Raw genomic sequence first — 26,397 nt, 5'->3', positions numbered from 1 at the left:
TAGTCTTGATAGTTAGGGAAAATATATTTATCACTTTGATGCTTCTATAAACATTAATCAGTTAATTAATGTCACATTTGGAATGTAATATAAGTATGAATTTGAGATTTTTAAATGGAATTATCTAATAAATTGTTACGTCTCTGATTTTTTTAATTTGTTTTTAACTTAAAATAATAGGAGCGAAATAAAAAATGTGTATACTCATAATATTTTTTTTAAGTATGTATCTTAACCCTTAATCTTCTATACAGGTGTGATGAATGATCTTCTGTGCGAAACAGTGGAAGGATACATCTGGAATCCCCTGGAAACAGATAATACCAGTTTAGCAGTTTGTAGTTTAATACTTTGTCTTGAATCGCAAAGAAACTTTGAAAATCTACATAAAATGTTCTTTGAAAGCAACAAAAAATACATTCACGGTTTAAGATTTGGGAAATACAAGCCAAAAAACAACACAATTTAGTATAAATTAATCATAAAATTTAATTCACAAGTACAACCCTCCTTATTAATCGATTAAATTAATATTAACTGCTATCTATATGACGTCATAACGTATCTAAAATAATGAACCGCTGTACATCCTCCTGTGAACATTCCTCACACACACACACACACGCGCCGCGTACCGTCACGTCTCACCCACACAGCGGCACCGAGTCGGCGTCACGTCACGCACACAGACGCAGTACGCCCAGCTCACTATGTTTATATATGGTGCTCAGCCCTCCTGTACGTATACTTGAATTCCACTGAGACCTGAAAAGGAATTTTACAAGGGCGCGTTTTCTTTTTGAAATCGACGGAAGCTCTGATGAGATTTCAATGGCTTTGTAGTCTGTCTGCTGTTAGTTACTATTCGGTTAGGTACGAGCAACGAATTTATCGGTCTCTGATGTATACGGACCTTTATTGCTGTTTATGTATAAACCGACCAGCTCATATCGATTGGGTGCCAGGTGACGCGAACTTTGCTAATTGTCGACTCCGCTGCGAGACCTGACCGTCCAAAAAATAGAATCAACCAGCAAATAAGGCTGCGAAGGTCACGGCCTCATCGATCCACGTAGAAAGTGAGACCGCCACACTAACACCGTCCCGTTGGCTATGCAGCCTGAATTAATCGCGCATATATTTGAATACATTTCGTGCGCGGTTCGGCTGTGTCGTCGCCCTCAAGTTTGCGTTTTTACCGAATCTTGGTTCGGCTGCTTTGGCTGTATGACTCGGATCTTGGCCTTATTCTAACGCAGATTTATGTTATTCAGCCGACGTTTTGTGTTTCGACATCATGCTATGTAACCTTTTTTGACAGGAAGCATTTTCTCGTACGACAATCATCCCATACAGTTTATTCTATCAGAGATGTCGAGTCACAATATAAGTTTAAATGATTTTAATATATTATTACTATAGAAATTCATAATTTTATCAAATTACATTAAAAAAAAACTTAAATATATAAAAACCGTCCAAAAACCTTTCTGAAATTATACATATAAATAAATTTTCGATTGTGTGTACAGACCATACTTAATTCGTCTTAAAATAAAATAAATCAATAATGGAGGTTCCATGCAAGTGAAAATTAAAGCGAAGTAAATAATATGACAGAATGATAGTAATGATTACTCAATGTCTAATTGGATGCCAATTGGCATATCAACTAGTAGTAAAAAATTTGATGAATTATGCTTTAAAACCAATTGAAAGTATTCCCTTTCAAAAATATATGATTGATTAAGATATGAAAACTATATTTTTCCATTTTGTTTTAAATGTTGACGGCTGAAGATAGATCCGTGAACGTTGACAAAAAAATATCCCTTAAAACGGAATTCGTTTGATTGATATTTGGTTTTTAAATAGCAAGGACCTCCAAGACCTTTTAGATTTCCACAGGCGGAGTCGAAGGTAAAGTTGGGAATTTGTAATCGCTCACACCTCTGGCTTATTTGACAATTTGGTTGTTATGTTGGCAGCATGCTATAGTCTTTGTCTCTAATATAATTGAAATTTTCTATTGACAGAGCAAGTGACAGGTAATGGAATTATTAGATATGATTATGCCTTGTATACTAAATATATGAAAATATAGAATTCAAACAATTTAAGGCTTAATGTTTTATTATTGATTTTTTTCATTTATTTAATAAAAATTGTTTAAAATTACCAGTACTTTATATTTCTGTGCTGGGAGTAACGACGTTCTTGGTATGGCTAGATTGAATATTCTTGATAAAATAGGTTTTACATAGTTCATATTTTATTCATTTTTCTTCGATCTCTTAAAGTATTTATACCCTGTATGTAATTTTTTTTTTATGTAGAACAGTAACTTGTATGTAGAGGATCTAAAGGTTTATAGGTATATAGGCCTTAATAAATTTGATATTCATAATATTATTATAACATATTAAAACATAGAATATACATAGATAATAAATTCATTTTATATGTAACGTTAATTAGTATGTATATTTTTATATGGCAACCAAAATATATACGATTTATTTCAAGAAACTTATTTCTCAATAAGATATTTTTTTGATCTTTACGTCTTTATTTTTTCTAGTATCCTTCTAAACTTTTCATAAATATATATACCTAATTATATACAAATAAAAATAACTATGAAATTATATAAAACGCCTAATTGTATGAAAAAAACTATTAGTGATAAAAAAAAAATTTATAAACTTGATAAAATAATGACAATAATTATTTGAATAATTCTAATAACTTAAAAATATGATTTTAGATGCTTCAGTATTTCAGCGGAAACTTTTCAAGGTCGCCCAAAAATGTGCTCTCAAATATCTGAGTAAGAGACTCGCTGAGGCTGTATCCTATGCATTTTACATGAGACAACACGCGGACTTACGTATTGTTGAACACAAGATTATTGAAGTACAAACTTTGTTGTTATTTACTACATTTAGAAGTCATTTTTCAGGTAAACATTAGATGAAACACACGCATCACTCAGTCTCGAGTACATAATAGTTGTGAGTAATTTTAGTGTCGAGTAAATCGAGTAAGTATTGCTATGAGAATTGCTCTTCGGTATTCGTATTTATACCTCGCGCGTCACAATTATATAAGTGTGAAAAGTGACTTACGCATTATTAAGTCGGTTAGCACATCTTCAATCTCTCGTAACTCACACACGCTAACCTCTTGTTTGTAAACAGCGGTCGCTGTGTGCGTGACTTTTAACGGGCATTGTTTGGGATAATGAAGTCTTGAAGTAGGCTCGTGTCAAGGGCCCGGCTCGCGCTTTGCATATTTTTGTATGGCTGCCCCCCCTTCAATACGTCCCCCGCACCTCCTCAAACACCAGTCACAACGTAGAAGCTGTAACAGAGATGCATTTTGTATGACATTAAGGTAATGTCAAGCAAATATGGTCGGTCGTAAAAATATTTTTTAACTTTGAACTTTTTATTATTATGTAGTCTTTATTAATCTAGTTAATAAAGCATATATTTGCACTCCACTTATATATTGTAAAAGCCTTTGATACATAAAATGCCACCTCTAGTGATGTTTATTAAACTCTCTAGGTATTTATTTCGTGGGGTTAACGAACCCGAGATGCGCTCGCAATATTAGTTCAGCTCTCAAATACTGTATGTGAATTTTAGGAACGTAGCTATCTCGTGTGCAGCTTTACGTTGCTTGGGATTCTAGAGGTACTTTCATTTACTTTTAAGTCATTTTCCTATTCATATTTTGCGTCAATTTTTAGATATAATATTAAATATTTAGTTTTAGTTTTATATATAGTTGTATGAAAAACAAATTACATGAAAATTATGTGCCTACATTAAGGTGAACGCTGCGGTTGGTTTGTATGAGACTTCATTATACCCGATAAGGAATCGGGCTCTAATTCGTAAATAATTAATTTAATTTTAAATATTGTTTTTCTCCTCGTTTAAGCTTTTATACATAATTATAATTCGGTCCGGGAATTCAGACTTACATTGCATTTAATGTCGTACAGTTTAGCTTTTTGTTTGAATCAGACGTATGCTGGCGCCGGGCGGCATCGCGTTCCGAATATTAACAATCATCAATCAGTGCATGGAAACAAATATTCCATTCATCAGAGATCCAGTGAGAAACGGATGGTAAGTCATCTGTGGAGCGACAAATAGACTCGAAAGCCACTTGTAATACACAAACGCTTCCTCGGCACAGAGGTGTATTACGCGAATTAGAGACATTCCGATAAACGGAGATACGCAACAACTAAGCGATTATTTTTTATATTTTCAAAACGATTTCTTCATATTCATATCGATTAAATGTAAACGAATAGCTAGGTGTTTCCTTTGTGTTCGCTGAAGTGAACATCGAAAATGGCTACGGTGTGTAATGTGTCTTTTAAATATATATATGGAGCCGACCGTCAGCATTACTGTTTGTATAACGTGACTTCGTATGTGATAAAATTGTTATACGAGAAAGAAATATATACTATATCTCTTATCTCCGTGCGAGAAGTATTATTTACAAATCTTCTTCAAAATCTATCCATATTTCATTGATTGTACATATAACAAACATTATCATACATCAAAATCATCAATTTTAGTAATATAAACAGGATATAAGCCAGTACGATTTAATTAGATCCATTGATTTCACCATCGAAACGTAAGCTTTGTATCGATTTAAGGGACCATCGGGACGTACAATGCAGCTAGCATGACGTTTCAATGGGAGGCCATTCTGGAAATTTGTTAGGCGTTGTACCGTGGTACAAGTGAATCGGCGCGCGCGCAGCCGTTTTGTCAATCCCACCATACTGTTTTATCATTTACTATTCAACTGTACCGCCTTTGACGAGTAATTGCTGTGCCGATTGAAATGTAACTTCCGATTGTTTTATTGATGCATCGATTATATTATTTCGTTTATTTTTATTACCGACGAATCGGATTGTAGAAGTAATATAGATCTATTATGTTGGAAACGGTGAATAAATCTGTGGCACTGCATTCGATGGTGCTCGAATAATCAATTAGAGGAATATCGACTTGAGACACCAACGATAACGAAGCCAGCCATTAAAATAAGAACGGAATAATAAATGAGATCTCAAATTAAGAAAAAAATGATAGCGACAGATGCATAGAAATATGGCGGATACCGGACCAATCAAAATTCTACGTCAATTAAGTGAAAGAAGATCGCAAAAGGAAAATTGAAGAAAAAAGTAAGGGTGGCTTTGTTTTTAGTGATGTACTTATTTGAAGCGAATAATTTTTAATTAACGAAAATAATTATTAAGTTTTTTTTTAAAGATATTGTTGGCAAAACATGTATAGATTATTATAGTACGGATTAAGTAACAAGTAAGTTATGTTAAATGAAAGTTGTTTTTTAATTACTGTTATTATAAATTTATATTCCATATAGGATAACACATATTTTTTGTATACATTTAATATTCTAATATGATTTGAATCGATATTATACATATTATCGTTTAAAATATCGATATACAGCAAGTCCCTACCGTCGTTGGTCCTCTAGATATGAAAGCTATGGAAATAAAGTTTGTTCGTCCCGCATTGTAGCACAGCTCGTAAATGGATTTTATCACTATATAAATATCCCCTATTTTTACGTTACGACACGCCGCGTTACGTCACGTAGCTACGGATTTACGTATCATATTTTTATGTAGCATCTAGATTTTTTAAAAATCGAATATAAAAATAATATATCTCTTATATACTAGCATCATTAGATAGTAAAGAGGTTCAATATCAATGTAACAACCTTAAAATTAATTATATATTGTCCGCATTTTTTCTTCTTGAGTGTTATTCAGTTGTATAAGAAAGAAATGTCTTCTATATTTCTGTTAGTAATATTGTTTTCCAAACTCTTCATTGACATCAAAACCGGTGTTTAAAAACCTTTGGTTCAGCCAAAAACGCGAGAGTAATTAGTTAAAAAACACTAAACAAATACATTTTCTTATTTCCTACTCCAGAGAATAACTTTCATTGGTTTTTTTCGTTAATTTTCTTCCTAATTTTCTCTTAATATTTACGTAAATAAATAGTTTAGTTATGAAATAACTTAGTTTGTTTGTCACTATTGATTTCAAATATTTATAAAGTACCAGGGACACATAAGCACGGAGTCGTTTATCTTGGGCCGATGTCCGTTTAGCGGCCGGTAGGGTCCAGTTGTGAAATTATGCGCAAAATGCCCCACGGCTCATTTGCTCTAAACGGTGCATCTTTGATACGCCATTGACCCAAACGGTGGTCCGTTTTAATAATTAATGAGGTCCTTTCGATACTTGTCAATGTCCTATAGCATTTTGGGACCTCAACCTCTTAATAAATAAAACATTGCACTAAATAATAGCAGTACATAAATATTCATTTTGAACTTGAATTTTTTTTGGGTGGTAATAATTATAAAGATCAGATCAAAGTTTGTTTGACCTCATTGTTTTTTGGATAGACATCCCTGAATACTGATGTTACACATACGAGTCTTTGTGAGTTTTTGAGATGCCTAAGGTGTTGTAAGCATCAGTCTGCCTTCAGAGTCCCTAAGGCTTTAAAACGTACGTCACCTGCATCGTACATGACCTAACCGTTGCGTATTTAGGCTGCAGTTGCACAGGTCTAACAACCTCATACTAAAAGAGAATATCGATTACTTTCGCTACTATAATGTAATCCCCCGCCCACTTTTCGTTTTTTTAGCTCAGGATGATAATATAGTGGTCTCTGTTCAACGCTGGGGAGGGCGAGGTCCCCGAGGTAGTTCCCTCTCACTCCCGGCTCGTACCCCGCCGTATGTAAATGATCGTCTCAGTACGTCTGTGTGCACACCACCCCAGTGACTACGGACACCCACACACTGGCTCGCGACGTTTGAGGTTTACTGCCCTGACAGCTTTTGTCCTATTTTAAACAAGATTTTGATGCGATGAGACGTTAGCGGGTTTGTGATGTTTTCTATTTATATATATGGAATTTATTCTTATATAGATAGAACGCTCACCGTCTCAAATGAGGATGTAAGCAAACTCCGAGGAAGCAAAACGCTAGATATGCAAATGTTACCTCTAACTGATGACAAAGATAACAAAGCGGGGGCAGTATCAACGCAAACGATTTTCCTTCGGTTTCCATTCCCTGAGTCGATATCCGCTTTGCTGTTATGACTTCTATTTCATTGTCCTCAGAGTGTGGTTTCCCTCGTCGTCTTTCGCTAGTAAGAGTTGCGGTCTTGGCCGTGACGTCACTAGGACGTCGAAAATGACATTTTTACGAGCAATAATTTACATTATTTCGGTGTTAAGCCTCGCGTGCCAGCCGATTGATTTTATGTCAGTCTCTTCTCCTATTTGCGTTCAGTAAATCGAATCACTTGCTACACGACGGAGTTATTTTGTAATGGTTGTTTCGCGTGAGTGTAATTTTTTTTGGGAGTTTTTTTTTTTTCGGTTGTTTATTTTTTGTTATCGCATATCGCATATCGTGACGCGTTGACCGCTGGTGAACGTTATATACCTGTGACAGCGAGACGTTACATTTTTGTAATATATTGCCATGAAATTTTGTAATGTGATAGCCTTATAGCTTAGTTTGTTACGTTTTGATAGTCCATATTTAGTAAAACTTGTAGCCTTTATGAATTGGATTTAATTCGCTTTATATTTCAAAAAAATTGTTTTGCGAGACCGACAAGAAGATTATTTTTTATAGCTCCGCTACATGAAGTAATATCTTTATATATTGTTTTTGAAGTACCAGGAGTTCAGTAGCGAGACGAAGTTACAATAGCTGGTAGTTTCGATAAAGCCGCGAACACACGCGCACACCCAATTAAGATCTTCATTAGGCGCCTTCCGCGAAGCCTCTATCACTCGCCTCAACCGTAATAAAACAAACTACTATCGGGGACAATTTAAAACTTTATATATTTGTAACCTCTTGGATATTATTATATACATAAATATAATAATATAAATATATATATATGGAAATTCATTAAAATCATTTCCAAACGTACGTTCCGACTATGAAGAAGACTGACATAACATATAATGCTTACTAAGATTAGACAAATCATTTGTGAAGTTTTTAATCAAGGAAGGATAATAGGATATTGAAATTATATACAAACATTTAATACATTGTTAGCAGATGCATATCTAGTTATCCAGGATACATCTATCTAGGTATGTACAAGCAGATTGGTAACGTTATTATATACATATAGAACTGTCTGTCTGATTTGAAGATGGTTATAGACTGGCTCTGTCTGTTTGATTCCTTGATCAGACTAAAATTGGCCAAAAGCAATCAAATAATCTACGGAATTGTCAGTAAATCTTTATGTTATGGGGTATTATAAACAGTTGTATTTTTTTTTTCTTTAGAAGACAAAATTGTCCAGATGTTCGTAGAATTTTGTATCGTTTTAAGTATGAGTGAGCGTTTTATTATTGACAATTTTATTACTCTTGAAAATGTTATACATGTGTTTAGTCTGTGCTATAGAATCGAATGATATCTGGACGTAATTTTGTATTTGCGAACGTAGTTAGAGAAAAAAAAAAATTGATATTCGACAAACAAAAGTTACATCAGACATGTTTTCTTAATTAAAATATTGACTTTTAAGAGAATCTTAGCAATTGTGACAAAACGATAAAGTAAAAATATATTAAGCCGTGTGTTTTGCTGGCTGTCAATTTATCAATGGCCGGTTGGAAGCTCATATGATTCCTTGGCATTAATTAGCGAGAGCCATTCGAATGTGAACCTAATTCCATCACGATAAGATGCCTGCAAAGTTATACGTGGCACGAATGGTAGCACGTATCGGAAGCTGCAATGATGTACCACGACCAGTCCCATTGCGAACGATTTTTTTATCAGTAACCTTAAACATGGAGCCAGTGAAATCGGATACGGCAATATATTATTTTCATTATGAATAAAAAAAAAATCCTCAATGACAGAGTAATCACGACGTTCCTATAATTTATATTATCGTTTGTATCGAATCAATCTCTGTTACATGTAGTGTGACCCAAATATCAAATATTTTCATTTAGGTAACGAGATTATTACTTCTATTTACTAGATTATTCGATCAAGCACACTTCATTGAATTGCAATCAACAGTTCGTCCTAAGACGGCGCCTTAAAGGGTAGATCCGGAGTTACAAATGTATTAAGACATGGTTATTAGTTAGTTCTCATTACGAGCGTAGTCAGCCGTCTTAATCACATACAACCCAGCCATATGAAGGAAGTATTTATTTATATAGAACTGTGATATAGAAACATTAATAATTAGTGTTAATTTAAATATATCACATCCAATTATTTGATGTTTCGAGACTGTGTCCAGAAGACAATGAGCGCGGGCCCACACCGCGTCACTCTTATACCTTTTCGCCTTATTTCACTAGGCCTTCCTTTTGTTTCTTTGGTGGTTGTTTATTTTGTTGTGCGATCTTATTATTTCGCTACCGTTGGCAATGGAACGCTCCCTTCGTTTTTGTTCACATCGAGCTCACGTTGCAGGAGCCTCGCTCGGAATGGAGTAATACAACCGCTCGCTGCCTGGTATTGTGTATTTGCTCGGCTTTTTATTTATCGTGGCATGTCAAGTTTTTATCATCCCTCAGTGTTATATATAACGATGCGTTAACATCTTACCATTTAACAAAACATTCGTCACAAATAAATGGTTTTATTATTTTTATTTTTATTGATATATTTTATGATGATATCGTTTTATATATAAAGTAGGTATAGCTGAAATGTATAATCTGTTAGAGATCTTGAGACAAAACGAACAATCGTGAAACACAGAGGTCTACTTAAGGCTAACTAAGATCTCCTTTTTAGGTGTGTTGGAGTGTGAACGCGGCATGTCTTCAGGCTAATTAAGTGAAACATGCGCGGGCGCAGCGTTAATCACAGGCAACGTGGCGCCCCCCAAAGAGACACAGAGTAGCTTTTAGTGCGAGGTGTTCGCTTAATCTTAGGAATTCCAATTATATCCCTTTAATTAGATCGTTCCGGGACGCTACACTATATATAAATTCATATAATAATAAGTATACGTATAGATAAAGACCATATTAAGTACCCTGTACGTTAATTTTTTTGATTTCGTGCAACGTTAATTCTGTGTCCGTTCATTAAAAGTATTCGATTCCTTCCAAAGTATTTTTATGTATCACCTAAAAGAGTTACGGAACGGTTTTTGTCATATAAAATTAAACCAAAACCGAACAATGAGTAATATAATAGCCGGTTGTTTCGTATGACAGTCGATATAACAAAAAACAATCCCAGCGAGACAATGTCTGCTGAATATTTTTTTTTGCACATTTTTAATGCGTCCAACATTCGCTCCCGGGTTAGAAATTTATTGAGTCGTACACAAAATAAACGACGGCACTCTGGAGATTTGCTACATTTATTTTTTGCACTTTATTCGTATGTGGTAGGGTTTATTTTGGTTTGTATTTCGATAGTGTATTTCGCAGCGGCGACACGAACCAGTCTCGCTGCTCCAGGATTGATCTTGCCCATCAGCTGTCCATCTGCACGTCTACGTGAGCCCTGATACCGTATCCACTTTTAATTTATGTATCTTTGGTTATACTTAGAGCCTAACGAGATGTATTCAGCTCCCGGTTGAAACTTATACTTAAATATATATTTGTATTTGAACTACATTTCTCTCGAGGACCTCAATTAGTTAATATTGCTTTATATATTTGTAAGTTTAGGAAGCTGATTATAAGGAATGATTGCTTTAGCACGTGTTTATTTGCTGTATCAAGTAAATAGTTGAAATGCGTCTGATATGTAGGGTTCAGCAAATTGCCTCTTAGTGGAGTGCCAAGGGTCGATCTTTGCAAACCAGAAGGTCATCGGGTAATTAAGAGTCCCTCAAGCAATCAAAGTTGATCCGGCCTGTGATTGGTTGCAATTCGCTGGGACAAGATCAAAGACCAAAGGCGGGTGTCAAATGGAATATTTTAGGCAAGTCGTTTGATGTCCGCTGAGAGCTGGAGGTTTTTACGATGGGAATTTGTTGACTGTTACAATGTTCGTGATTGGACGTCACGGATTCATAAAGAAATGTATTGAGTTGAGATTAGATCGATATTTTAGTAAATAATATTGAATTACAATTGATCAAATAATATATATAATATAAAAATTATCGTAAAAGCAGCTTTAATAGTACTTTAATGATTAAAAGAATTACACTGATATTTATTGTTTTTTTATTGGTCAGTATTCTAAGGTTACGTGTGAAGAAGGATTGCCTTATTGCTCACAATATATTCCTACACTTTACACGAGCTCCCTCGGGATCCCTCATTTACTTATCAGACGCCATCGCGTGCTTTATCCCGATAACACGTCTGAAGCGCATCTTAAGTTATGTGGCGTCATATTAATTGTGGATATTAATAACGTTTTAGAATAATATTTTGTAATCCGGCTTGTCTAATTTACATCTACTATAATAAAACAAAATAACTTTAATCGGACCCCACTAAATTAAAACTTTTCATGCATTCATAAATAACAAAATTCTCTTCCTTAAAAAATACCGCCAATACGACGACATCCCGAAATCTCATAACGGGGCGAAATTAAAGCAAAACTTAGCGTAATTAATTTCAAGTAGCGACTATGCTTTTGTAATAAATCGTTTCATCCGTATATAAATTTCAACCGACCCCCGAAACTGAACCGCGGGAATGACGTCGTCTCATTCATACTAGGACATTTGCATAATATTATGTCACCTGTCTCTTTCGCAAATGATTCCCAGCATCCAGCTTTTCGCTAATCACGTCTTGGGAGCTTCTGTTCCAGGTGACGTGATATGTGCTCTGTAATTGGGGTGTTAGAGTTTATATTCGATTGGATGGATCGTATGTTCTGTAAGGGTGTTAGGTAGACTGTAGAATTCGGGCATAGATATCGTAGGAGCGAATGGCCGACGAGTTGTCGACTAGGGCTTCAGATAAGAGGTAATAATTCTTAATCTCGCGTTAGAGGGTACAAGTTTAAGCAACTTTCCACAATGTATATTTCATTTTACTTGTCATTGTTTTAATGCAAAATTTCTTCGTGTTTGATATAATATTATCTGTTCCATGAATTTGTTATAAATTATTTGATATGGAGATCAGGTAAACTTTTTTGTTGAGTACAATACTGTTTTTATTCTATTTTCAAAAAGATTAAAACGTAAGTGATGTTCCATTTAATAATTTTGCCGCAAATGTACTAGTGTTATATATTTTTTATAGTGAAATCGATAAAGCCCTTTCTATTTTTCATTTATAGTCCAGATGATACCAAAAAAAATTAACATCAAAATTACTCTGTATACGAAAATATCTCCGGGCTTACTCCTGGCGCGTTGTTTCCGAACACCTCGTTAGTTACAGTTTGTGTCATGGTAAGTCATTAAACTGTAAGTAGCCGGACACAGCGTCTAGTTCCGGATCGGCGGCAGCTTCCTCCGTGACGTCATAACCGCATGACGCACTTCCGCCGCAAGTAATCAAGGCTTGTTTCAGATGCTCACAATGCTATGATTTACGAGGATATCTCATTCGACGCGCTCCCAGCTCCACACTATCTGAATAACGTATTAATTGTGTGACGGAAAATTCAAACGTATCGTGCTGTATACGAATGTAGCAAATCTAATTCCTATATAATAATACCTCTGCGGATCTGCGGGACGGTGTTTTATTGCTGTGTTATCACGCGTCCGGGGTCGACCGCGGCAAAAAACGCTGAAAACATGAATCCAGCTGATGTTAATATTTGAGGCGTTTTTATTTGAAATTTCCATTTACACGCTGTCCTTCCCCCCTCCCTCCCCCGGACCTTTTCCCCCCTATCTCTGCCTCCGAGCCCCCCCTCATCCATATTCAACAGATGCACCCTCCCGGTACACTTTCTCTCCAGTTCATACAGCAGATGATGTGTTCTCAAATCAAAACACCGATAACAACATATTAATATTAAGTTTTGTTACTTTTATTTGTTATTAAGGGTTTGGTTTCAGTGGACTTGCAAACAATTTATTTTTCTATTTTTTTTTATTCGATGAAGGCAACGGCATTCATATATTTTCTGGACAATTCTTTTTTATAAAAATAAAATATATTTTTTATAATAAAACTGAACAAGCAGCCTGATTGGCAATTCTTCATCAATATAAAGATATCATTTGTAAAAAGAAATCTTCTATTTTGTAGTGTCTAGTAATTGGGACTATAAAATATCGAAAGTATAAGATCAATTTCAAATTTTAGACAATGCATCTACATTTTGCAAACAAAGCCGTGGGAAACAATTAGTTGCAATTATATCGTACAGTCTCCAAAAAGCGCTCAAGCCTCATATGACTTATAGTTGGAGAGACAACTTATATTTCCTAAGCGTCTCACAATAATGTGTGACCTGTGTTTATTTTCAGTACTTTATCAAATATAAGGTGTGGAACAAAAATTATTAAGAACCAGTTATTGGCTTTCATATTGTAATAACTTTATATGTAGTTTTTTAAATTTAAAAACTTTGAGTCAAATCTAATTAGGACGATACAGTGTCGACCTTTTTGTAAATACGGCTTAAATATTGACATATGGAATTAAATAATTAGGAAAATATATTTTCCTAGCTTTTCAAGTATATAATTCTTAGTTCATATAAAAAATAAATCCTCACAAATACATCGAAAGATATATAATTTGTAGAGTATCATTAATAAAATACTCTATTTTGTGACAAGAGGGATGCTGTGTATTGCATCTCGACATGTCGATCTCTAAGTGGAAGTCACTCGCAACACCAGTTCCAATGGATTTGATACACTTTTTTACTGCATTTTATAACCGTAGCTGATCGCAACAGGGAAACGAAATTTGTTTGTTGTCGAATATATATATATATATATATATATATGACATATTGCAAAGGTAAACAAAGAGGTATCTTTGTATCGTGATTAGTGAATAAATCATATTTATTTATTGTTGCGTTGAATGTTTTCAAATTTTCACCTACAATTTAATATTCAAAGGGGTGTTCTGTAGTTGTCACGTCCCCATACATATTAAAATGTTCAATGGCCGCTGATTTTAAAGCTATTGCCAAGGGAGTTTTAATTTCGCAATTTGTTAGCGTCAGTCTGCACATGTGAAGATAATGTATAACTTTATTTAGATTTACGTTCGTTCGACAATGGTTTTAAGACGTGTATTAGGGTCTTGCGATTAAAAGAAACGAGTTTTTTTTTATTGTTCGTGTAATGAATTTCCATTGATAATGACCAATTTTATATTTAATATCTATTTTAATAATGATAATTTTCGTGTAACTCATTCAAAAAAAATTAAATTTTGTGAAGGTTCAGTATAACCTGGACATATCTATCCAATAATGATGTTTTTAACAAGTTTTTTTCCCCAATATTTCCTCTCGTATTTGTCGTCCGTGTTGTCCAATCAATACAGGTCCCTAGAGCCCGTCGAAGTTATCTTTTTATCTACAATTAGGATTTCGACACCTCCCTGAAGGGAGGCATCAAAGGCCATCCTCTCATTATGCGACGTTATTGAGTTATCAAAAGCGGAGGGAGATTAGTTCATACTTCCATACACAAATCCTATCATACAAGCTGACGCCTTTCACTAAAAACAGGCTTCATTTTGGTTCACCGCAATATCGTCCTACTATTCGCACTTGGTATCTCGATATCTGTTATTCGATCGATTCCTATCTCTATTTGTTTTAGATAGAGTCTAGTTTCGTTCGTGTATTAAATTGTTATTAGAACCGTGTCCAAGTGGAATGTTGGCCGTGTACACGGGTTCGCTAACAAGGAAGTCGTGGAGCGTTATTTGCGAGTGCAAAGGGATGATTCAGTCCCTTAATTTAAAATGGGCGATAATGAGATGCATAATTCGATTATCTTTCTATTTTTGTTGATGTTTCTGGCGTCAGTGGTTAAGCTTTTCGTTGTTGCTTTGAAATCTCTTAAATTTGGATTTAATGTTCACATTTGACGGATCCATTTCTTAAGATTTATTTAATAATTAATTTTAAATTACTTTTTTAGGTATGACTCAATCAAAAGCGTCTGCATTGAACGAAATATAATAAAGAAGGCGCTCGATGTTTCTAATATCATTACTCAGATAAAAGCTCATTATAAATGTTAATTAATATGCCAAAATTGTACTTATACTCAGCAGTACCTTCAAATTTTCCCTTTAAGTAAAACTTTTCAACACCAGCTTCGTCTCCGTCTCTCGGGGGTGCGATTATCTATCCTTGCAATACGATTTTCGCACAAATTTCATAGTAGTATAAACATTCCTTTACTATTTAGAAAAATTTAAATATTTTTTCTATACATGGCGCTCTCCTTCCATAACATAACATTCGTTGATTATTGTAACCGCAATGAAAAAAGTTTTTTCATTTAAATCGCATACCTTATACAGATCTGAATTTAATAATTACATTTAATAAAAAAACCTTGGACATGAAGGCACGACAAACAGCGTCGTGTTATGCGATTAATGCGTTCCTTGAATACCAATAATGTTTTTATATAATATAAAATGATATACTTTAAACTTGTTCAATACAAATTTAAGAATAATTAAGTTGTTTGAACTACGAAAGTTCTATAAATACATAAAAATATAATATCAAAGTTTACGCAAACAAATCAGTATACGGAACGTAATTCATCAGCGTGGAAGGCAGACGTAATTAACAATCAAATACAACCCCACGCTCATTGGACGGTCGGAGTCGACGCGGAAATTTCAAATTGTAGAGCCGTAGGTAAATAGTGAATTGTGCCTATAATACCTGAGATCTGGCAGAGGTTCGACCGGACGAACTGATTCGTTAGGAGTCAGTCAGCTGTGAACTCATGCACGGGGTGCTCTATATAACCCTTATGTATGATAAATATTTGCATACATATCAACATTCAAGTGTTTAGGGACAAATACGTCTGGCATTTTAATTACTCCTATGTTGCTATGTACTGTTTTATTTTATCTGTATTATATCTGTCATAAGATGTGTATAACGATTCATTATATATATAAGTATGAATAATGTATATATTTGTATAATGTATAATTTCTAAATGTTTTATATAAACATCGAACATATATTTAGACTTAAGAGTAAATATGTATATTAAGCAAAAAGAAGTTAATAAATACGTAAATTAATAATAAAATTCATATAAATATAATATTTAGAGGGGGCTAGCTGATGACTTCTGTACGTTCCGTGAGATGACTGACACTCACCCCAGATAACACCCCCATTGAAATCGGATCCGCAAAGTCTCTTGGTAATTAACTACCGATTTCATATCTTGATGTATTTTTAAAAGCATCCGACGGCTTTTTAATGCTTATTTTATGGTGACGGATCGCTTATTAAGTTTTTATGGTGGAAGATCTGACAGATGGGTTGTAGCTTGACACCAGAACCGAAGGTCTCTGGCCGAGAGGACGGTTCACGTTGCAATTGATGAGAAATGAATTGCAAACATTTATTCCTATATCAAATACTCTTCATCATCATGATGATAAACAATGTTTGAAATTTCTTTAAACTATATTGTAAAATTTTTTTGCTACATTAATGGACTATGATAGAGTCAATGTACAAAATCGATAATTGAAAGCTTTGGTATCAATGTAAGGAGAGTCAGAACAAGCAGAACGTATCTTTAGGTAACAAAATTAATGCTAACGTTCTCATAACAGCATATTTGTTATCAGACTCCCATGGGGCGGGGCGAAAATTAAAACAGATGACGTAGCGTAACAGTCACTGGGCTATAATTAAAAAGATAAGGAATATTTTCCTTTCGCATCGAGATTATGAAGGAAAACCCCTTTGACCCCTGGCTGGGGGGCCGCGTTTTGGGGCCTGTTAACCGGTTAAGGGGCCCTTGAGACCGCACGCCGAATCGGCAGCGCTCCGCCGCTGATTAAGTAAACTTAGATAACATGGAATACCAGTATAGTGGAACATCAAAAGTCAACAAGGGCGTTTTCAGAATGAAATGTTTAGTTGATTTGGTAGTATTCTCAAGGGTTGTTCGAGTATTGTTATCACAGATAGTTACTGTTTGAGATGATTGGATTGGCTCTCGGGATGAGTACTTCATTGTTTGCCTCCACGTTTGCGTTGCCGAAAACGGGTTATCTGTTGACATTGGAGATCGCTGCTTCTGATAAACATTTCAATATCCGTTTCAACCTTTCGGGTTCTTAACATGAATGTGCTCTGTAAGCAATAACTGTGCTCGTCGATATACCGAATGAAAGGAATTGAAAATATATTTATAAGACGAACTTCAATTAGAATAGACGCAATGGTTGCTTTAAATGTTAAACATACTAGAATTTACCCGTGTGTCAAATAGTTTTGTATATTTATGGAAAAACATAGAAGATCTATACAAAAGTGTTTGAAATTCAGAATATCGTTGCTATTTATATTATACATGTCGTCTGTATGTTATTGTAAACATATAATTATAGTAATAGGTCGGATAGCACGTCGCGTCCTACCTGCTTAGTATTCTGGTCGGGTTGTCTGTATTGATTCCCGCTCGGCGCGGTCCTCATAGGCGGTCTTTTTCAAAACAATCTACCAAGTAATGATTTTTTTCCCTATCAATTCCATGCCTAGTCCGTGAAAATTCAGCAACGTATAATAGTAATCCTATGTGTGTTTGGATATAATTGAGATGTTAAAAGTATGTAACGAAGCTTAAATGTGAATAGCAACTTGAGTATTGACTTATAGTGAATAATGTTGTGTCAACAACTGTATAGTGCTTACAACAGAAATTTGATTTTTTGCTGTAAGATATGGAGATAAAAATAATTTACTAGTGACATCAATAGCTCATCAAGTCATAATTAACGTGGCAAATGTGATTACTAATTATTTGCTTTTTTATAAGTTATGATACTTAATAAAAATATAAGTGCTAAAAAATATCGTCCAAATCGTCATAGCTTCGAAAAGTTTATTTGAATTCACCTATTGTATGTGTTAACACAACATAAAGCAAGCGTATTCTTGCAATGTAATCCTTACATTGAAACTAAGATTTCAAACTCATGAACGTGCATGAATACAGCATACAGCAAACGTATTCTTGCGTATGTATTCTTAACGAGCATCTTGATCTGATACAAGAGGGTTGTTCTGACCCGCAACACCATTCCAAGGGTTAACCGCTACAGCATAGCGTTGTGCTAATGTACTGCTACTGGCTGAAGTTTGTAAGTTCCTGCCATAACATCTATTAAACACTCGTACTGAGATTTGGCTTGTTTGCTTTATGATTGTCGAAATAGCAACACATTATCGTGTTTCACGAGCGTATTTTCTATATTTTTACTCGATTCTAAGATTAATTCATAGAAATGTAAACGGAAAAATGAGACGAATTTGTTCCGTCTGATCGTGAGATTCGGAAAACTTATTTAAATTTTAATTATAATTATTAAGTTTTTTTTTTGTTTTTAACTATTAGACATTTCTTTTTTAAATATGGTAAAATATGGAAATGACTCTAGTAGTTATATCGTTTTATCGTATGATAATAAACAATTAGTAAATGATGTGAAGATTTCATGATAGGTAAATGTACCCATAAGGTAAGAGAGATAGCTGATAAAGTTTGCTTTATAAACTAATTAATATAATAATCAAGATAAATAAATACTAAGCTTAAAACTAGCATTGAGAATAAGTACTGATTATTATAACGACATTTACCTATTGTAGTATAGTTATATATTCTTAAATCATAGTTTAAGTGACCTCTTAGATAATTCTACAAGTCAATGCGTCGCGACGCGTTCTGTCGGCTAACAACCGTTGCATTCAATCATAAATATCATATTAAATGTCATAAAAGAGACGGCAATTTGTCTGTGAATGCTATAAAACGTTATGCGCCCACGCCGGGCACCGTTAACAACTACAAAAAAAATCGATACGACACCACAAAAGAAACGAAAGGCGAGATTAGCGGGCCTTATCCCCAATTTCATCTAAATACCAGCTATAATCCACTCGCATACAATGGTGACAAAAATAATAAATATGGCCCGGCACCGCCCACCGGTACAATGGCCATGCGTCTGTGTTTCAATATTTTTGTATTGGGGTGATTAATACTAGGGGCGAAAACGCGGAATAAAACAAACGAGCCATTGATACTAGCACGAATAGTGCTATATTAGACCATTCTGACACCCGACTTGTATTGTGCGATATTTATCATCAACAAAATACGTACAACAATACATTCTGATATTACTCGCAATAAATTAACTAAATAATATATATTTTTTATATTTATTTTCTGCTCTAAACGTATAAAAGATATTAAATGTTAATTTGATGTCTATTTATTAATGAATGCGATTGCGATTAAAATAATACTTTTCATATCGATCTATAGAAAGAAATGATTGTAAGGAACAAACTGTGTAAAAATATCCAAGCTAATGAAATTAAGGAGATGGAAATCAAATTTCACCAGCCGGCGAAACAAAACCCATATATAAAATAGTTAAAACCGTGCGATTTTGATCACGGCTCCGTGATAGCATCAATAAAACGAAGGTCCCATTTAATACCCCTCACGCCTAATCTCGTAACAAAGCGATGTTGGAACATTTTGGCGCGAATATAATGAAGTGCACGTGGCGGGTGTCTCGGACCCATGCAACGGCCGCGTGTTGATCTCTATCAATAAGACGATATACAAAACGCATCTCACGCACTAACAACACAGATAAATGGGTGCTGTACGGAACAGAAGCTAGGAAGCCGTTAGTACAGTGGGAACGGTTTTAATTTAGGTGATGGGTTTAATACTGCTGATCTCTCAATATGTTGCTAGGATACTAGACTCGAGATGTCAGATTGATTGAGTTATTTTTCTCGAATTGATTAACAAACATTATTATGTTGACTGGATTTATGATCAACTAAAATTAACGAGATTGTGTGAAAATTTCAATCTTGTTTTACCTTTAAAGGGTAATGCATAAAAATAAAAAAAAAAACTTAATGTAACCTATAATTTATACGGCAATAGTTAAAAGTATCCTCACTACGATTTCTTTAATTTTCACGGTACTGAAAGTATGTATGTAATCATTTAGTACGTCATAAATTAATTTGTGAGATAGATCGTGATACGCAATGATGTGTACTAATTAAATTGTACTATGTTTAGATTAAACTACGACAATTTGAAAAACGTTCAGAAATTTATATCGAAAATAGGATGATATAAAATTTTTAACACGTTTCTATTAGCTTGGGTTGTATCTATGTAACGGAATCTTTGAGCTTAATTTTCACCGGTTTCTAGACGTCTGAATTAGAAACTTCGCATACGTATCAAGGACCGATGACAATCCAATAATTTGATAACAGTCTTCCATTGTCCTTGTTCTCATCGGTTAGTACGGTTGTTTTTGGGAGTTCTTCTCATTTGAAGAATGAGTAACCTTGTATGGGTTAAAAGAGATTTTCATGAAGAACGTCTATTTATTACCTGTTCCTCTCCTATGCTATGATCTCTCTATTCTTAAAGAGTAAGCATTTATAAGCAATCTTAACAGTGCCTAGAATATTTACTTAACCATCAATAAACTATAGAACTATGAATTGTTTGACATTATATATATATAATATTTTTCAGATTCATTACGCGTATTTTAAATTGTTAAGGTAAAATGTTTCAGTTACTTTTCAGCAGCCAGCAGGTTGCTGAAAAGTAACCGAAACGCCGGGATTATGTAGTTATTTAAAATAATAAAATACGAGAAGTAAATCCGAAATTTAGTTTTATTTAAATGAATACTATCGATAGTTTTAGATCTCATCATGATATATATTTTTGATTTATATTGAGACCTTTAAGAGTAGGTACTTACATCAAATCATAAAAGTCTATCATCATTATACAACCAGCTATATTCAAAAGTTCAGCACCAAAACCTTTTCAGATTCATGACAAGTCGAATACAAGCGATATAAAAATAATTATACACATGTGACTTATTAGCTACGTGAGTAAAAATGAAAATGTAATGATCAAACAACAATGGAAGCTCTGTTAACGGAATAAGATTTAAATTACAGTGCAATAATGTCTATATTCTTTACTATGGCACATAAATGACAAAGGATTTAACAATAGTAGTTGTGTCATTTGATAAACGTCCCTCTGTATGACGGACTGTTATTTTATGAATTATGACTTCTGGGATGAAATGTTCCAATCCCTTAATGATACTGAACTTTGCGATCATGTTTTTATTTCCTTTCATTAATAGAGAATATTAAAATATGACAAAAATCGTGCCCGTTTATTTTATTGTAATAGATTAAATGTAAAAATCCCTCAAAGAGAGAGAGAGAGAGATCCCTCACAGAAGTTAGTAAATATATTATTTATGTTGAATTTTTTAAAAATTATAGCATATAACTTAAATTTGAAATAATATTGTTATTAGATACAGAGTCGCGAAAATTCTGAAATAAATTCTTTAAGTGGGGCAACTCCGTCACACGACAACCCCATTCATAGATTTTTTTTATCGCTGGTCTCATAACACAAGAGCGGTTTAAGTACAATCCGGTGCAATCTAAAACGAACTCTATCAGTGTGTGATAGAGTTGATATTGATTCGATGTAACCATCATCATTTTGTTAACGACACCTTAATGTGGTGTATTTAGCAGCCGAAATGGTTTTATTGTACGAGAGCAATGTATCGGAAAGTTTTAATTTTGCTTTATCGTGTGTCGTGCCCTCGTTTGTATAACTGTGTTTTATTAGGAGGGTAATTTATTATATCGTACCTTGAACTGTGATTTCACTCTTAGCATGCACATACATTTTATTAATTAAATATGTTTAAGGGATTAACTTTCTGTCAACTCTATAGGTCCGCGAGGAATGGGATTAAACTAACGCTCCTAACGTCGGACAGCGATTAAAGAAATCCTCTTACATGGCAATAAAAAGTAAAAAAAAAAACCAATAAAATCCCCCCATCCAGCTCGCCGATTCCAACACTATAAAGAACGACGCCATGGGGTAGTGCCTTATTGGTGCAGACTCCCTGATGAGATGCTTAATACTGCGCCGATAATGATTGGATCAATTCCGTCACTGTGCTGTAATTATTTAAGACTAAACCGCATTCAATGCGATACAGCGAAGGAAATTTTTAAAAAAGTTCTACAGATTGAAGCCACGGGAAATGTGTCTCAGTAAAATGTATTGTTAGGTGACAACTGACCATAGTTTCGTGTTTCCACATGTGACTATAATGTTTTATTTCTTATAGTATATATTAAAATTTGTATATATTAATTTATTTTGTATAGTATACAATAACTACCTAATCATTAAGGATTAACTTCTATATTAGTCTCGTCATAGTTCTGGAACAATGATGTAACTCTTTGTCCTATTTATGTCTCTTGATAACTTTGAAAAATATGCAAAAATTGTTAACAATACCGTTGGTAAAATAATTTGTATTTAGATAAATTTTCTACTAGGTACGACCAAAAAAAAAAATTAAAGGAAAAACACAAAGAAAAGATTTGTGTAAGTTCAGAGAGTTCGTTTAGGTTTAAAGTATGTATTTTTTTGGGGAAAAGTAAACTACACTCTTAATAAAATGTTACTATACTTGCTATGGGCATTTTGTTTATGTTTATTATTATATTATTATGTTCTTATTATAATAATTTACAAAATTTGTAGGTATAATTCACTACCTTATTCTCTACCTCCCTCTATACCTCTGTTAAAAACACAAGAAAATTTTAATTTTATATTTATTTGTTATATATCCACAACACATCTTAAAACGGTTCTGAAACTAAATTTAGTGAAGATGGTAGACTTAATTTCAACGCACTATGCTTAACCGAGAGTTGCATTGGTTTTTGCATAATATTTTTTTTTAGTTGTTTAGTATTGACGTAGATTATTGCATGAGAAAAGGAAACGCTCGGTGAGTATTAAGTGTCATGATAAAACGTAGTTACTCATACTCGTCTATAAATTTACAAAAAATTATACAGTTCTCTGTCCATATACGGTAGCAGTCGATCAGGTGACTTGTTATAAAATAATTCAGCTATATTCAAGCACTGCCTTCGGCTATAGTTACAGTGTAGCCCCGGATATAGTTTGACCCTTACATTTTTATTCACTCAAAACCTTGAAATGTTTAACAAAACGCGTCTAAGTGGATTGGTTGTTAATAAACGCTTATTTCATTCGCACGACTGACTCATGTATTTGATTTCTTTATGATACTTGAAATAATAAAACCTTTTATAGAAAAATATTATACCTTGGAGGACGTTTTATATCCAACAGTGTTTTATTTGGAAAAGTGAACATTAATATATATTTTTTAATTTTAAAGAGTTTCTCATCATATTACAATTTCTTAATAATTTTATTTAAATGTTTTTATCATGGAGGAAGCAAGTTTGCATTATCCAATAGGTACGTGTTCGTTTTGATATTACGAGTGTTGAGTTTAGTTATTCTATTTCATCCCTCAATCACACAGCAGAGTGGCGCAGTGGAAGCGTGCTGGGCCCATAACCCAGAGGTCCGTGGATCGAAACCACGCTCTGCTAACAACTTTTTTTAATTTTTTTTTTTTATAGTTTGTACAATATGTGGTCATTTTGAGAAATATTTTGCATACAATTAGACCTCTTTCGTATTTAATATTTCATTTTTATTCGTAGTTCATTTTATTCCGGACAACTCATTAGATAATAGAAACACGTAAGTTAACTGCTAACAAATCGGTAATAATTATAGGTGAATGACATCAGTAACCTATTTGGCTCGACTCATATATTGCTAGTTTGCCAATATAGTTATAAAAATGAAACATCGGATAGCTATGCCATGTCAGCTATGACAAACGCGTTCCGTTCCACGTAAAACAACATTAATCAAACGAAATAATTTCCAATTATTAAAATAACAAAACGCGAAGCGGAATGCATTTAACAGTGTTATTGTAACCGCTCACACCATCTATGAGTCGAAACTGAAATTCAACCTCTGGGCAAAACCTGCGTACTCGACTGTGAAATAGCTCGCTGTGTTCTATAAAAACAACTGGTACAAACAGACCGCCGTTTGTTTTATCATGGGATATTGATAATTTGTTACACGTGCTGCAATGTTTTTTTAGACGTCCATCGTGTTTTAAGTTGAATGGATTTTCCTCCAGCGTATTTTGATGTTTGGTTCGATGTGTCCGCGATATTGGAATACGTTAAAGCTATCATCGTGTTGTAACAATTATGATACTTTTAAACAAAAAAAATTTACGACATAGATATTCATTATATATGTCAGTTTTTATTTATTAAATGTTGAAAAAGCGATACGCAAACATCATGGTAGCTTTTAATAAAACCTGATATTATTTCGCTTCTTCCTAAAAATGACAAACCGAAGTTTCTAGACGTATTTTTTGGTTTCGCAGAAGTATTTGGCTCATAATTTCTGTTCCGTTTATAATATGATAAGAAATATGTCGAGTTACTGATAACATTTATTGTGCAGCCGACTAAGATTACAGACTATGTCCTTGTTATGAATAATTTTATGTTATTATATATCTACTTAATTTCACTTTTAGTTGGTCATTCATTGATCAGTAATTTTTTTACCTTAATAGAAAACGGTCAATCTTATTTCATTTGTTGACGGTTATATAATATATACTTATAAAAACTGTAATAAAGCCTCGCTTTACACATAAAAACCCGCCACCTTCTCTTCACCCATTGCACCCTCACGGCTTTATTAGACACCCTCCATACATTATTATGTAGATTCCAATTTAAAACCACTTGTTATCTAGTTAGTGACGAAAAATACCTAACTATGGTCCCCCAAATTAGCCTGCGGCTGCGCACTGCGTCGTATATAATCGATGGCAATTGACAAACGAAGCATTCTTCTGTCAAATTCTAGTTTTCAGAACATAACCGTCCAGGCATATTTCTGAATTAAAATTCAACCTTATCTGATTGTAATAGGGATGACGTGTTGTAGGGTAGCCGGATAAGTTAGGTGATGCCGTTGGTGTAGGTAATGGGGTCTTGTTATGATAATCGTTGGCCCGAGGCTTGTAGGGGCTGCTAAGATCTGTTCGGAGGACGGTCATCGATTGTAATAGTCATATCGAATGGAAACTTACCACTTCGACAGTTGATTCAATTGCTCTTTAAATTACTGGTAACAATTTTATATTATTATTACTTTATATTTTCTATTACTTGTAAGTATAGCTTTAGATTTATAGGAGATATCTGATCTACGTATTAATGAGAATTGAGAAATTATAGACGTGATTGGTAATGTTGAAGATTAGTGAATGGTTGGGAAGATGAGTTAAGTATATGGTTCAGGCTTCTCTGTGGTGTTTTATATTTTTTTTATAGACGCCAGTACCTGGAGATAAATATTAGATACTTTTAAATGAGGAAAGAAAGTAATTAAATAGTCGCCAACTTTAGAACATTTGTTAACTGTATAAGTATAAATTGCAATGCATAATGTATAAATGTAATGTTCTAAATACTACTTAAATCATTTCTGTATGAAAGAACAGAACTTGTCTGACACTGCTCGGTAAGTCGGTAAACATGCCGAGTAAAATAATAACATTTAATGTTTGAATTGGTTGCGCTAACAGTAATTTAGACACAATAGAGGACCTAACAGCCATTTTATGCTAGTGTTATACAATGGGTCATAATACTAAAAGTGGGACGAAGCCAATGTGCCGTGTCACGTATTCGCTATCCGACAAACGAATTCTTTAACAGTAATGTCATTAAAACAGAGCCTTTATTAAAATTCTCGATCTAATTAAAATAAATACTTATCTTGTCACTTCAAAGTACCATATCAACGTTTGTTTACTTACGTCTGGACACGCGATCGTTTTGTATATCTCTGTCTCTTTCTCTCTGTACTGCCGTCCCTCTCATTTTTGACAGATCGCTGAGCCACGTGACACGTCACTTGTCAATTCATTGTCTTTATGATCACACCGTAGTGTAACGCACGGTGTTTATGTATATTTTTACGTTTTAAAATATTCTAACGCAGACCGTAAAAGCAGCGAGTGGTCTGAAAGACGTGGCCGAACTGGCAGAGTGCGAGCTAACTCTCGCTCGT

The 26,397-nt window shown here is 34.0% G+C and overlaps 1 long non-coding RNA gene and 1 other non-coding gene across 3 annotated transcripts; one reads left to right on the top strand and one right to left on the bottom strand.

The window, feature by feature from the left end:
* Positions 1–241: 241 nt before the first annotated feature.
* LOC116765980 (uncharacterized) lies at positions 242–26,397 on the bottom strand. 2 transcript variants are annotated; one of them, XR_004353203.2, is made up of 3 exons: positions 26,144–26,397; positions 3,129–3,363; positions 242–307 (listed from the first exon to the last, which is right to left on the bottom strand). It is a non-coding gene; the product is annotated as an uncharacterized LOC116765980 (long non-coding RNA). The 2 variants fall into 2 exon arrangements; XR_009752763.1 differs by having other exon boundaries at positions 248–765.
* On the top strand, positions 23,751–23,822 carry Trnam-cau (transfer RNA methionine (anticodon CAU)). Its single transcript has one exon. It is a non-coding gene; the product is annotated as a tRNA-Met (tRNA).

The sequence above is a fragment of the Danaus plexippus genome, chromosome 11 (genome assembly GCF_018135715.1).
Source record: "Danaus plexippus chromosome 11, MEX_DaPlex, whole genome shotgun sequence".
NCBI classification, from domain to species: domain Eukaryota; kingdom Metazoa; phylum Arthropoda; class Insecta; order Lepidoptera; family Nymphalidae; genus Danaus; species Danaus plexippus.
Note: the sequence above shows the minus strand (reverse complement) of the source record. Positions and strands in the feature narration are given on the sequence as shown.